Below are 14,442 nucleotides of genomic sequence, written 5' to 3'. Positions count from 1 at the left end.
CACCCCCCCCACCCCGCTACCACCAAACCCCGCCCCTCTCCAACCCCGCCCACCAACATCGCACACGCCTCACAGATGACAGTTTACAATCCTGTGTGAAGATAAAGGTGACGTCATACAGCCCTGGGGCAGCACGGTGGAAGAGGGGTTAATGCATCTGCCTCACAATACGAAGGTCCTGAGTAGTCCTGAGTTCAATCCCGGGCTCGGGATCTTTCTGTGTGGAGTTTGCATGTTCTCCCCGTGACTGCGTGGGTTCCCACCGGGTACTCCGGCTTCCTCCCACCTCCAAAAACATGCAATTTAGTGTTGATCGGCAACACTAAATTGTCCCTAGTGTGTGAATGCGAGTGTGAATGTTGTCTGTCTATCTGTGTTGGCCCTGTGATGAGGTGGTGACTTGTCCAGGGTGCACACCGCCTTCCGCCCGAATGCAACTGAGATAGGCTCCAGCGACCCCCCGTGACCCCAAAAAGGGACAAACGGTAGAAAATGGATGGATGGATGCATGGGGCATACAGCCCTGATGTGGAGACGCTGTGCGCTGCGGTTCAGGAGCAGAAATCACATTGACCAAGTATGATAAATATTTGAATTTCCTATAATTTTGCATATATTCACATTTTTTAATTGTTGAGTGAAATAGACATTTTATCATTCAGGTTGGCAGCTGACTGCACGGCGCCAGTAAAAGGATGACGGCACAGATAGAGAGGACTGCATTTTTGGTTCTCTGCCAGTGGATAATTTAAGTTGGGCGTTTTGTTTTTTCATTACTACAAGGAGGACTTCAATAGACATTACCGGTAAGTATTTTATTTAACCTTCAACCCGACATTTTTTTCTCAGTTAAAAACGTTTTGTTGCATGCAAAAAATGTAGTTCATTTTCTCTGCAGTCGTTCATTGATTTCATAAATGTAACCCATAATGCTTGGTTTATACATAGCACAAAGCAAAAAAAACCTTTATATGCAGTGTTATTTAATTTTAATTCAAAAGAATTTTGTGGCTCCCATTGTTTTCTTTAATTTGTGAAACGGGTCAAAATGGCTCTTTGAGTGGTAAAGGTTGCTGACCCCTGGTCTAGTGGGACAGGCCAAAGTTAAGTCGGAGAAAATGCAGTCCTTTTATAAACTATTTCATGTTTCTCTGCGGCCTGCTAGCAAATACGTCACGGACCGGTACCGGTGGTTGGGGACAACTGGGCCTCAAAAAGGCGTTCCAATGTATAGACGAAAAACAGCAATTTCAATAGGGCCCTTGCTTTGCTGCTCGGGCCGTAATAAAATAAAATATTATCAATCAAATGTATGAAAGGGCTGCACAAGCCACAACCACATCCTGGGCTCAACTCAACCCAATGGGAACGAGAAACCTTGGAGGTGACTGCAGATGTGGGGACCCCCCCGCCTCAAGGGGGTGTGTGGTGGCAAACTCAGGACCCTTGAAGGTGGTGGTGTCCAGGAAGTATCCAGACTGACGTGGGGCTGGTGGTCGACTTGATGGTGATGCTGGGGTTGTGAGTGTTCAATGTGTTCAGGAACACACTAAACTCCTCCTCGAGTAAGTCTAAACACCCCAGATGTCAGGAAATAATGGAGAGGCAATTTTGGGCAGGCGCCCAGGGCAGAGGTCTCCCATTCTGCCATGAAGATGTTCACGTAGGCCGTTGCAAACTTCTTCCCCATGGCCGTGCCTTTAATCTGGAGGTGGAAACGGCCATCGAATTCAAAATCGTTTCTCCTGAGATTGATTTCCAGGGGTTGCAGAGCTCCTTCTTCGGCCTGCTGACATCCCATTGCCTACGGAAGATGTTCTTCACAGCTTGGATGCCCTCATCAATGTCAATGTTGGTATATAAGCTATCAATGTCAATAGTAAATAAAATAGACTCCTGGGGGAAAAAAATGTTTTTAATCTTATCTGTAAAATCATAAGTATCATTAAGGTAACTATTGTGTCTAACGGAGAGTGGTGTTAAATAATAATCAATAAACTCTGCCGTTCTGTAGGTCTTGCTGCTTCAGTCGGACACAATGGGCCTGCCCGGGGGTATCCCGTGGGGTCGGCTCCACTTGTGTGGCTCCTTGTGGATCTTGTGGAGCATGTAGAACCTGCAGGGGCGAGGATCCGGTTTGCCCAAGAGGTAGGCTTTTTGTTTGGCATTGATAAATCTTTTTTGTAATAAATTTTGGAAGATTTTTTTCTACCCTAAGGATGGTTTCCGGATCAATGGGTGTAGCAAATGGTCCCTCAACTGTCTGGTACCCTCCCAGATGTACTGTGTCCTATCCATAATTACCACTTTGCTTCCCTTGTCAGCTGGCTTAATGATAATGTGTCTAGTTTTCTTAAGACTGTGGAGGGCCTCGGTTTCATCCCGCATCAGGTTGGGCGCGACGGTAGGTGCGCAGCCCGACCGGAGCTCATCAGCCAGGACCATCGCCTGGAAGTCTGGAGGCAGCAGTCCAGGTGAGGGTTCCCAGTCAGACTTGGGGGTGAAAGGTTGCGGCCTGATTTTGTGGAGGATGGCCTCTGCGGTAGCTGTCCATCTGGAGGTCCAGGTGCTGGAACGATGGGATGTGGCTGATATTGGAATTGCCGATCACCAGGACCCTCTTGTTGACGGACAGGTGCCAGTTCACCATTTTGCGAATCGTGCTGATGTGCCTGGTGGGCTTCTTGGCGCTGGGTGTCACCGGGATCGCTCGAGTGACACTCTGCACCAGGTCTGTGCACTCAGGGGCCGAGATGATTTTTTGGTGTTTTTTTGCATTCCAGAAAAATGTTGGGACCAGCTAGGAGGCGTGCTGGGGTAAGACGGGGCCGCCGAGGACTGTTTTGACCGCCATGGCTCCAAACAACACCTTTTTTTTTTTTTTTTATAAAATAGGGTTTTTAGGCAACAATAATAAGGAACTCAGGTAAGTTCTCTGAAAGGAAAAAGGAATTTAATACGAAATAAAACAAAATACGGGAAATCACCAATCATCAAAAATAAAACAACATTCTAATGCAGTACAATAGGAGAATTATGGAAATGTCATAATAGAAATATAGAAAAATTCCGCCCGATTGTAGCTGAGATAGGCTCCAGCGCCCCCCGCGACCCCAAAGGGAATAAGCGGTAGAAAATGGATGGATGGATGGAAAAAATCACTATTAATTACACTGTTCAATAAGCCGTGAACGAAGGTAAGTATAACTCCTGTGTGGAGTCTGAGCAAGGTCCAAAAACTGTTGTTAAAAAAGTTTTTTAGGTATTTTTTTTATTTTTAGTTTTTTGGGGCACTTTTTTGATTATTTTATGTTTTTTGTTTTTTCAGATCGCCGTCGGAGCCCAAGGAAATCCGGGGCGTCCTTGAAGTCCAGAATCCTTGCATTCCCAGGTAAGTAATGATGGTAAGTATTGGTGTTTGTCTGTTGTTTACAGACAAAGGATCCAGGGGTGACCGCGAGGCAGAGCGGGAGCCTAGGAAGACCAGAGGCACGGGCTGGTCAGGGTTGGGGTTATAGTTAGGTTTAGGGTTAGGATTTAGGGCTAGTGAAGCCAAGGAAAATGTGTTGGTTAGGGTTAGAGTTGGGGTGGGGCGATAGATGGAAAACCAAAGAGAAGAAGTAAGAAAGGTGTGCAGTGTCCATCTACAGTAGGGTTAGGGTTATGTGGTTAGAGTTAGTCCAAAAAACATGCGCCTGGGGATAGGTTGATTGGCAACACTAAATTGGCCCTAGTGTGTGAATGTGAGTGTGAATGTTGTCTGTTTATCTGTGTTGGCCCTGCGATGAGGTGGCGACTTGTCCAGGGTGTACCCCGCCTTCCGCCCGATTGTAGCTGAGATAGGCTACAGCGCCCCCCGCGACCCCAAAAGGGAATAAGCGGTAGAAAATGGATGGATGGATGGTTAGAGTTAGGGTTAGGTTTGGGTTAGGGTTAGGATGGGGGTTGGGGGATGCACAGTCCATCGACAGCCCACCAAGGTGTGACAAAGAAATCTATTCCCGTGCCCGGGAATCATTTTTTGGTGATTTAAAGGCCTACTGAAATGCGATTTTCTTATTTAAACGGGGATAGTAGGTCCATTCTATGTGTCATACTTGATCATTTCTGCTGAAAGGATTTAGTAGAGAACATTGACGATACAGTTCGCAACTTTTGGTCGCTGATAAAAAAGCCTTGCCTGTACCGGAAGTAGCAGACGAGTAGCGTGACGTCACAGGTTGTGGAGCTCCTCACATCTGCACATTGTTTACAATCATGGCCACCAGCAGCGAGAGCGATTCGGACCGAGAAAGCGACGATTTCCCCATTAATTTGAGCGAGGATGAAAGATTTGTGGATGAGGAAAGTGAGAGTGTAGGACTAGAGGGCAGTGGGAACGATTCAGATAGGGAAGATGCTGTGAGAGGCGGGCGGGACCTGATATTCAGCTGGGAATGACTAAAACAGTAAATAAACACAAGACATATATATACTCTATTAGCCACAACACAACCAGGCTTATATTTAATATGCCACAAATTAATCCCGCATAACAAACACCTCCCCCCTCCCGTCCATATAACCCGCCAATACAACTCAAACACCTGCACAACACACTCAATCCCACAGCCCAAAGTACCGTTCACCTCCCCAAAGTTCATACAGCACATATATTTCCCCAAAGTCCCCAAAGTTACGTACGTGACATGCACATAGCGGCACGCACGTACGGGCAAGCGATCAAATGTTTGGAAGCCGCAGCTGCATGCGCACTCACAGTACCACGTCTGCGCATCCAACTCAAAGTCCTCCTGGTAAGAGTCTCTGTTGTCCCAGTTCTCCACAGGCCAATGGTAAAGCTTGACTGTCATCTTCCGGGAATGTAAACAATGAAACACCAGCTGTGTTATCCGGCACAACAGTCAAGGGGTGCATTCTACGGCAGGGTGCGTTATCCGGCACAACACCTGCCGCAATACACCGTTTCCAAACTACAGCTTTCTTCTTTGCTGTCTCCATTGTTCATTGAACAAATTGCAGAAGATTCACCAACACAGATGTCCAGAATACTGTGGAATTTTGCGATGAAAACAGACGACTTAATAGCTGGCCACCATGCTGTCCCAAAATGTCCTCTACAATCCGTGACGTCACGTGCAGGCGTCATCATACCGAGACGTTTTCAGCAGGATATTTTGCGCAAAATTTAAAATTGCACTTAAGTAAGCTAACCCGGCCGTATTGGCATGTGTTGCAATGTTAAGATTTCATCATTGATATATAAACTATCAGACTGCGTGGTCGGTAGTAGTGGGTTTCAGTAGGCCTTTAACCCCCAATTCCAACCCTTGATACTGAATGCCAAGCAGGGACGTAATGGGTAACCGTATTGGTGTTCACTTAGCAAGTGTGCTTACCAATAAAACTGTCTAACCTTGATACAAATAATTTTTCAAGGACTTTTGAAAATTGTGAGAGTAAAGAAATAGGCCTATAGTTGGTAAACTGATGCTCATCTCCACTTTTGAAGATGGGAATAACTGTTGCCGTTTTCATTTTCATTGGAAAGACAGCTTTTATAAAATAAATATTACATATATGAGTGAAGGGAACAGCTATAAAATCAACAATTTCTTTGATCAGAGAAATGTCTGAGTGCTGCTGGGGCACAAGCTGAGGCGTCATGAACCTCAGAGGGTGTATGATTTTTCGAAAGGCCTGAAACACCCAATGAACTCAGGAAAATCACTGAAGATGTGCCCCAGTTTTGCATCAGCAGATGTATCTCTACAACTATTAGACTGGAGAAACCAGTGACCACCAGGAACAGTCTGGTTGACAACCAAGAATAGTTTGACGACAACTGGAGAGACAGATGACAGCCCGGAAAGACAGCAACCGGGGCAGCATGGGTTAGCAGCCCTAACCGCACCTCCTGTGAAGGAGGACCCAAACAAGCTACGGAACAAAGAAAGGAATTAAACCCCCAGGGGAACACGAGAGGGGGGGGCGGATGAGGTCCCCAGCCGGAAGGATTCAAGGTTAACGAACAACAGCAATGGACAAACGTTGACGAGTAGAAAGTGCTTATGCGGAAAGATCTGCAAGAATGAGAAGGGCCTAAAGATCCATCAAACAAAGAGGAAATGTAAGGAGCGACTGCAAGCACCACAATGCACAGGTCTAGCACCTGGTGAGTCAGAGGAGGAGCCGAGCCCGGAAGCACCCCACTGAGCCCAGAGCTTCCAAATGGTGTAAACAGTCCCTTCAAACAGGCAGTCCGAGAAGAGAAGGATCAGATGGCCTCAAGTCTCTAGAACAGCAGAGCGGTAGAAGTTTGACGAGGATGCAGACAAGGTGCTGGAAGTAACAGCCAAAAGGGATGTTGAGAGGAGGCTTCAGACTTTGACGACCATCATAGTGAGTATGGCCGCTAAGAGGTTTGGTGTTGAGGAGGAAAGGGCAGCCAAGCAGCCTTACACCAAGAACCAGAGGGCACTTAAAATCCACAACATCAGGAAATAACTGAAATCCTTGAAGAAATGGCACAAGGCAGCTAGTGAAGAAGAGCGTGCACCACTGGCTGAGCTCTGTCTCATGCTCAGGAAGAGGCTCCTAATCCTGCGCAGAGCAGAACAACACAGGAGACGACGGAGAGAGAGGGCTAGGAAGCGAGCCGCTTTCATCAACAACCCATTCAGCTTTATGAAGGGGCTCCTCGGACAGAAACGCAGTTGGCGCCTGGCCTGTTCTAAGGAGAAAGTCGACAAACACCTCCACGGCACCTTCAGTGACCCCACCCGAGACCAAGAGCTAAGACAGTGCAAGGCTGTAATAAAACCACCAAAGCCTACTGAGGCCTTCGATCAGATGGAGCCACTCCTGAAAGAAGTTCAGGAGATGGTGCGGAAAAAAAGGTCCAGGTCAGCACCAGGACCAAGCAGAACTGTCCTAAGTTGCTACACCGGCTCTGGAAGATCTTGAGGGTCATCTGGAGAAGAGGGAAAGCAGCACAGCAGTGGCGGTTTGCAGAAGGAGTGTGGATTCCTAAAGAGGAGGATTCCAAGAACATCACCCAGTTCAGAATAATCTCGCTGCTCAGTGTAGAAGGGAAGATTTTCTTCAGTATTGTAGCCAAGCGACTGGCTGGCTTCTTCCTCAAAAAATTTATACATTTAGAGCACACTGGCGTAGTCACGCAGCTCCTCAGAGAGGCCAGGGAGAGCAAGGGCGATCTGGTGCTGCTGTGGTTAGACCTGGCCAATGCCTATGGCTCAATGCCCCACAAACTGGTCCTCAAAACACTGGAGAGGCACCATGTTCCAGCTGTAGTGAGAGAGCTCATCCTGAATCACTACAGCGATTTCAGCCTAAGGGTCTCAGCAGGATCAACAACATCTGAGTGAGTGACACAGATTGGAGATGGGAATCATCACAGGCTGCACCATCTCAGTGATCCTGTTTGCTCTGGCGATGAACATGTTGGTGAAATCTGCAGAACCGGAGTGCAGAGGTCCCAAGTCCAAGTCTGGGATCCGCCAACCGCCAATCCGTGCCTTCATGGATGACCTAACGGTAACCACCGAGTCAGTGCCAGGAGGCAGATGGATCTTGACGGGGCTAGAGAGGCTAATGGGATGGGCCAGGATGTCATTCAAGCCAACAAAGTCAAGATCCTTGGTCTTGAAAAGGGGCAGAGTGGAAGACAAGTTCTGCTTCTCTATCGCAGGAACATCAATCCCTACAATCACTGAGAAGCCGATAAAGAGCTTAGGAAAGTTCTTCGACAGCAGTCTCAAGGATTCAGCCTCCATCAAGAACACCTGTGAGGAGCTAGAGGGATGGCTGAAGGATGTCGACAAGACGGGCCTGCCAGGAAAATTCAAGGCGTGGGTGTATCAGCACAGGATTCTGCCAAGGATACTGTGGCCACTGCTTCTCTATGAGTTCCCGATCACTACCATCTCAGATATGGAAAGGAGAGTCAGTCCCTACTTGAGGAGGTGGTTAGGACTGCCGAGGAGCTTGAGCAACATCGCCCTCTATGGAAACACCTGCAAACTGACACTCCCCTTGAAATCCATTGAGGAGGAGTTCAAGGTCTTGCGTGCAAAGGAGGTGCTGCAAATCCGCAAGTCAGCGGACCCAAAGTATCTGGGGCAGAAGTAGCAGTCAAGACTGGCAGGAAGTGGAGAGCAGAGGCTGCAGTGGAGCAGGCAGAGTCACGACTACGCCACAAAATCCTGATGGGCACAGTGGCCAGAAGAAGGGCTGGACTGGGAACCATCGCACCCCCCAGTTTTGACAAGGCTCGGGGAAAGGAGGCAACTAGTCCAGAATGAGGTGAGAGCAGTGGTGGAGGAGGAGATGGGAGCAAGTTGCGGAGAGGAAGTTCTCGTGGACTGCCCTCTGGCGGACAGAGCCACACCGCATCAAGTTCTTGGTTCAGGCCGTCTACAACGTACTTCCCAGCCCATCCAACCTGCACTGCTCTGGGGGAAGGCCGATACCGATGGCGTCACGACCAGGTGCTCAAGACCATTGCAGAGAGCATCTGTAGTGGCATCGCCAACTGTCGAAGGTCAAAACCCATGAAGAAAGCCATCGACTTCATCAGAGCTGGGGAGAAGCCAAGGACAACATCGAGAGCAACATCAGGGCTTCTCAACACTGCACAGGACTGGCAGCTGTCAGTGAATTTGGGAAGTCAACTCAAGTTTCCTCAGCATGTCGTTATGCTGTTTTCGGCTATTAAAATGTATTACGGTAAATGATTCGTCCACATTCACACATTTAAATTGTTCATCTGTGTAATACTCACAGTGTCTGGTAATATCATTGTAAAGATTACAGTCCGGATCTATGTCACTGTCAAACTCATTTGAATCGCAGTTGTAATTGATATTGTCATACAAGTTTAGATGGATGTGATTATAATTATTATACAGTTCACTATTATTATTATTCCCAGTACTTCTACATTCTAATTCCTTATCACCAACATTGGTAAAGATATTTTTTAATTCACTTTTTATTCTATTTTAGTTTTTTCTTTGTACAGATAACACATTTTCATCCACTGCCACATCCACTGAAACACACACACACACACACACACACACACACGCACGCACAAAACTGACAAGACTTTTACTCTATCATGAGCGTCCCAAAGCTGTCCAAGAGAAAAAAAGTCTGTATTTGGTATTAGGTTACTGTTAATATGTGGTGTTGAGCATATGCCCTTATTATCCAAAAATAAGCTCATCAAAAATCTCACTGTAGCTGTCCTCAACAAATATGGAACGATCAAAAAATGAGCTCAACAAGATTGCAATTGTAACTGTTGTGGTTAATTACATCATGTATAATTTTAATGTGTTTGTATTTGGTCAAATAATCCTTTAAAATCATTCTGCTACTAAGGTCAAAGTGCACGTGTCCATCCCCGGCGCTGCAGGAAGTTCCCAAGAAAGTGGGAATCCCACAATAATGTAGGTGTCTGGTTTAGGAGGAAGATTAAAGACCTTAGCAACATCTGGTAGAAGGTCCTCACATAGGAACAGAGGATAGGGGTCAGAGGTCACCGGACCCCAATCGATCACAGGAGAAAGATAGTCAAGTAAATAAACTGAGTGGTAAGCAGGCTGACCCAAAGGAGAGGGGGTCTACAGTGTTCCGACGGGACAGCAGAATGAAGAGATTTGGCACACTTCTTCTCCCAGAGCTGCAGCTCTAGTCCGATGCTCGCTGAAACAAAAAAAGCTTTTTGTTCGACGATTCCTTTTGGCGTCTCCTTGGCTCATCACCCATCACATGACCATCAAATATACAACACTGTCCAAATAAAAATGAAACAATCGACATTATCTGAACTGGACAAGGTCTTCAAGTTCTCTTACCAGTATCACTTTTGCTTGCTCTGTTGTATGAAAACCTTGCAGTTTCTTGTCCATGTGGCTCCAATCTTGTTGTTTTTCCCCAGGATCCGTGCTTCCCGGGCTATATCCGATATTTTCTTGGTGAGATGCTCGTTGATATACACCGCAGATCCCTTCAACTTTCTTCCTTGTCTCAGTAGTTCCGTTTTGTGTCTCCGGTTTACAAAGCGCACAACGACTGCAGGCTTTGCTTTGTCTCTGCGTGGCAGCGTATGATACGCTGAGATGATGTTTGCATCCACGTGTATGACTTTTCCTTCGAAAAAGTGCAAGACTTGGTCCTCCAGAGTTTGCAGATCCTCTGTCTCTGCGTCCTCTCCAACATTCCTGCCCGCTGCAGCAGCTCGGGCATATGAGCGCGGACTGATGTTTAGTCCCGTGATAATGACATCTTACATCCTCGTGTACTGCTCCAAGTTTTCAACTCTCCTTTCAAGATCAGTTATTGTCTAGTTTTTTTGTCGAATTATTTCTTTTAATTTCCTCACTTCAACTACAAGCTCCGTTAGCTTGTTTAGTTGTTGGGGGACGCTGGCCATGTCCCCTGACATGAAGTTTAGCGACTTGCTTATTTCCTCTATGTCATTCTTCATCTGTGCGGTCTTCTTAGGAGGAGGCTTGACAAAAAGTGTGTCAATGCTTTCCACGGATTTCTGATGATATATGATGTATGATATAAGGTATATGATGTATGATATATGATGAATTATATATGATAGATGAAAAACTTTCCGTTCTGAGTTTCCAGTGAACAGATGAGAGATGTCTTAGTTGTACCAAGCAAAAGTCTTGGAAGATTCCGCTGTGTACGATGCAATCAGACGGGAGGGGTTATCCATTGTCCTCGAAAACCTGCTCAAGCTGAACCCAGGACGAGCCCAAGCCCGAGGGATCTTCTTCTTTTGTCTTCAATGTGACCGAAAACAATGACTGTTTACATACTCCCCATTTCTGTTGAGACAGGTGTTGTTGCGTAAACATTGAACATCTAAAGAAAAGAGGAGACGAAAACCTTCTTCGTCATAGCGTAGAGGTTACCGTGTCGACACGGTATCTCCTCAATTGAGTCCAAATTCAATTCTGTCTCTGTTTGATTCCTTTCCTTTTTGTCTTGTTTAATAGATGTCATCAGTGTTTGAACCTGACATGATATATTATGTATGATATATGATATATGATGTATGATATATGACATATGATATATGATATGTGATGTAGGCAGCATTGTGATACAGAGGTTAGTACATGCGTGTCACAATACGTAGGTCGTGGGTTCAATCCCCGGGCTCGGGGACTTTCTGTGTGGAGTTTGCATGTTCTCCCCGTGACTGTGTGGGTTCCATATGATATATGATGTATGACGTATGATATGTGATACATGATATAGAATGAATGACATATGATGTATAATATATACTGTATAATGTATGATATATGATGTATGATATATGATATAGAATGAATGATACATGATGTATAATATATGATACATGATGTATGATATATCATATATATGATTTAAGATGTATGAAATATTATATATGATGTATGATTAATGATGTATGATTACTGATGTAATGATTAATAATGGTGATGATGAATGATGTTATATGATGATGAATGATATGTTATATATGATGTATGATGTATGATATCATATCTCATATACATATGAGATATGATATATAATTAATGATGTATGGTGTATTATATGTGATGTTTGATATATGATGTATGATGTATAATATATGATGAATGATATGATATATTATGTATTATATATGATATATGATGTACAATATATGATTAATGATGTATGATATATGATGTATGATATGTGATATATGATGTATGATATATGTTGTATGATATATAATGTATGATATATGATGTATGATAAGATATATGATGTATGATTTATGTGTAATAGATGATATATGTGATATATGATATCAGATGTATGATATATGATACAGAATGTATGAAATGATACATGATATATAATGTACAATATATGATATATGATTTTTTTAAATGTGATGAATGATATATGATAAATTACGTATGATGTATGATATATGATATATGATATATGATATATGATGTATGATGTATGATATATGATATATGATATATATATATATATATACCATCTGATATATGATTAGGGATGATGTTCGAACCCGGTTCTCCCGGTTGTTCGATAAGAAAAGAACCGATTCCATGGACTCGAATCTCTATTTGAGAACCGGTACCCGTTATCGAGGCCACTATAGTAAAGAAAAAGAGTTGGTTCTTTATTTGAATCCCTGGGAACGAATCCCTTCCCACAAGAAATGCCCCGTGGGTCATCACAAGAAATGCGTCACGTAGCTCAGTCATTAGGCGCAGATAGGGAAAGCAGGAAGGCATGGCTTCATTTCACAAAAAAATACAACGAGGAAACGGCAATATGCAATTATTGCCAGGCTTCGCTCTCGTGTAAGGGGGGAAGCACAACAAGCATGTTGAAATATGTTCAAGCTGCGCATAACCTGAAAGTTCGAGAACCGTGTCGTGTCTTCGACACGTGGAGAAGCAGCGCCCCTCTTCTTCTGCCAGCTGCACCAGTCCCAGTTACAGTGGCGGTGACGCCGGTGAGTATCTAACGTTAACTGTTGCCGGTTAATTTCCATATCTGCTCACTTGTAGTAACATTACTTCTTATGTCAACCAGGACTGCAGTAATGTTAGCTAGACTAACGTTACCTAAGCATAGTCAGTGGCTAACGGTAACGTTAAAGTTAGCCTTTTTGTATGTGTCTGATAACGTTAACGGTATCTTGTAGCCTACACCACTCCAGAGTTTGCAAAACTGTCTAAAAAACTAGTGCTTTCTTTATTACTTTAGTTTATTTGGAACATGAACACACTTACAGTATAATACATCACAGTTTCATATCATTTCACTTTACAGGAGTAGGAAGAAGTAAAGCTTATTTAATCCTACCCCTTTCCCACTTCATAGCGTTTACAAATATATACATCATTTACTGACCTTTTTATAATAATATATCTGTGAAATAGTATATACAACAGTTTTGTAATATGTAATTAATTATATCAGTCATTAATATACTGAGATGAAGAATATCTTATTTTCAATAAGGTTGAAAGTATTTCTCATAATTCTTCTTCTTTGTACTTTGTAATGAAACAGAGGAGCATCCCAGACAGAGTAGACCAGGAAATACACGTGTACAGAGGCCTTCCTCGTATCAAAATGCAGGCCAACACTGCCATTTGGTGGTTTGGTAAGAGACACTCTGCCCCTCCTATATGATCTTGCTCAAACATATCTGTGTGTCCAAGCTAGTTCCACGCCAAGTGAACGTGTTTTTTCCACCTCTGGTGACACGATTAGCGAGGAGAAGGTCAGACTTGATACAGAAAAAGCAGACATGCTAATTTTTTTGAAGAAGAATTGTTGATTGATGACTGTTGCGTTCTTAGTGTCATAGTGTGTGTAGTTAGTATGTTCCAATAGCTGTAGTTAGTATGTTCCAATAGCTGTAGTTAGTATGTTCCAATAGCTGTAGTTAGTATGTTCCAATAGCAGCAAAAGTGCACTTTTTGGAGAACTGTATTATTTTCAGTTTTGTGCCCAAGGGACTAATTTTATTTAACACTATATTATTATTTATACACCTATAGTGTTCACAGAAACAGGTTGTTTGTGTTACTAAATATATTTGTTTTTCTAAAAAATCCCACTTGATATACTTTGGGTAACAGTCAATATTTTATTTTTTTTATTATTTCTTTAGGGGGGTAACAGTCAATATGTATTTATTTATTAGATTTTATTTTTTTCTTATATAATAAAAGTGAGCTTTTGTTCAACCAAATATTGTGTTTTTTTTTTCCATATACAACAACCTATCTGGATTCGATAAGAGAATCAATAAGGAATCGGTTCGATAAGAGGATTCGATAATGGGCTCAAACTCAATAATTTCTTATCAAACATTATCCCTATATATGATATATGATAAATATATATATGATATGTGATGTGGGCAGCCTGGTGGCACCCCCCGCGACCGCGTAAGGGACAAGCGGTAGAAAATGGATGGATGGATGGATGCATGATCTTTTGTAAGGTTTGCAAAAACAAAAATTCGTTTTTTTACTCAATATGACAGTATAACTGTCATTCTAAATATGAAAGTTATTTAAACATAACTCCAAAACCAAACATGCAATATGTCTAATAATGCCTGAAATAATGTATCTTTGTGAGTTTTACTAGAAACATGAACTTTTGAAGGTTCCGGATCCACGCCGAGGTCCACTACGGGATGGCTGCCAGGAACTGCTCAAGCAGGATGAGTTCAAACATGGCCCCGTCGTACCTGGTGGGGTGCAGCCATCGTGTGGCCGCGTCGCGCAACTGCTGCCCCAGTGCGAACGGCCTGTCATCTGGGGCCAGCCTCAGGGCCCGGAAGCGGCGCCGGTGGTGTTCTGCCGAACTGCCCAC

The sequence above is a fragment of the Nerophis lumbriciformis genome, linkage group LG22, assembly GCF_033978685.3.
Source record: "Nerophis lumbriciformis linkage group LG22, RoL_Nlum_v2.1, whole genome shotgun sequence".
NCBI lineage: Eukaryota > Metazoa > Chordata > Actinopteri > Syngnathiformes > Syngnathidae > Nerophis > Nerophis lumbriciformis.
The sequence above is the reverse complement of the archived record's forward strand: the minus strand, read 5'-3'. Positions refer to the sequence as shown.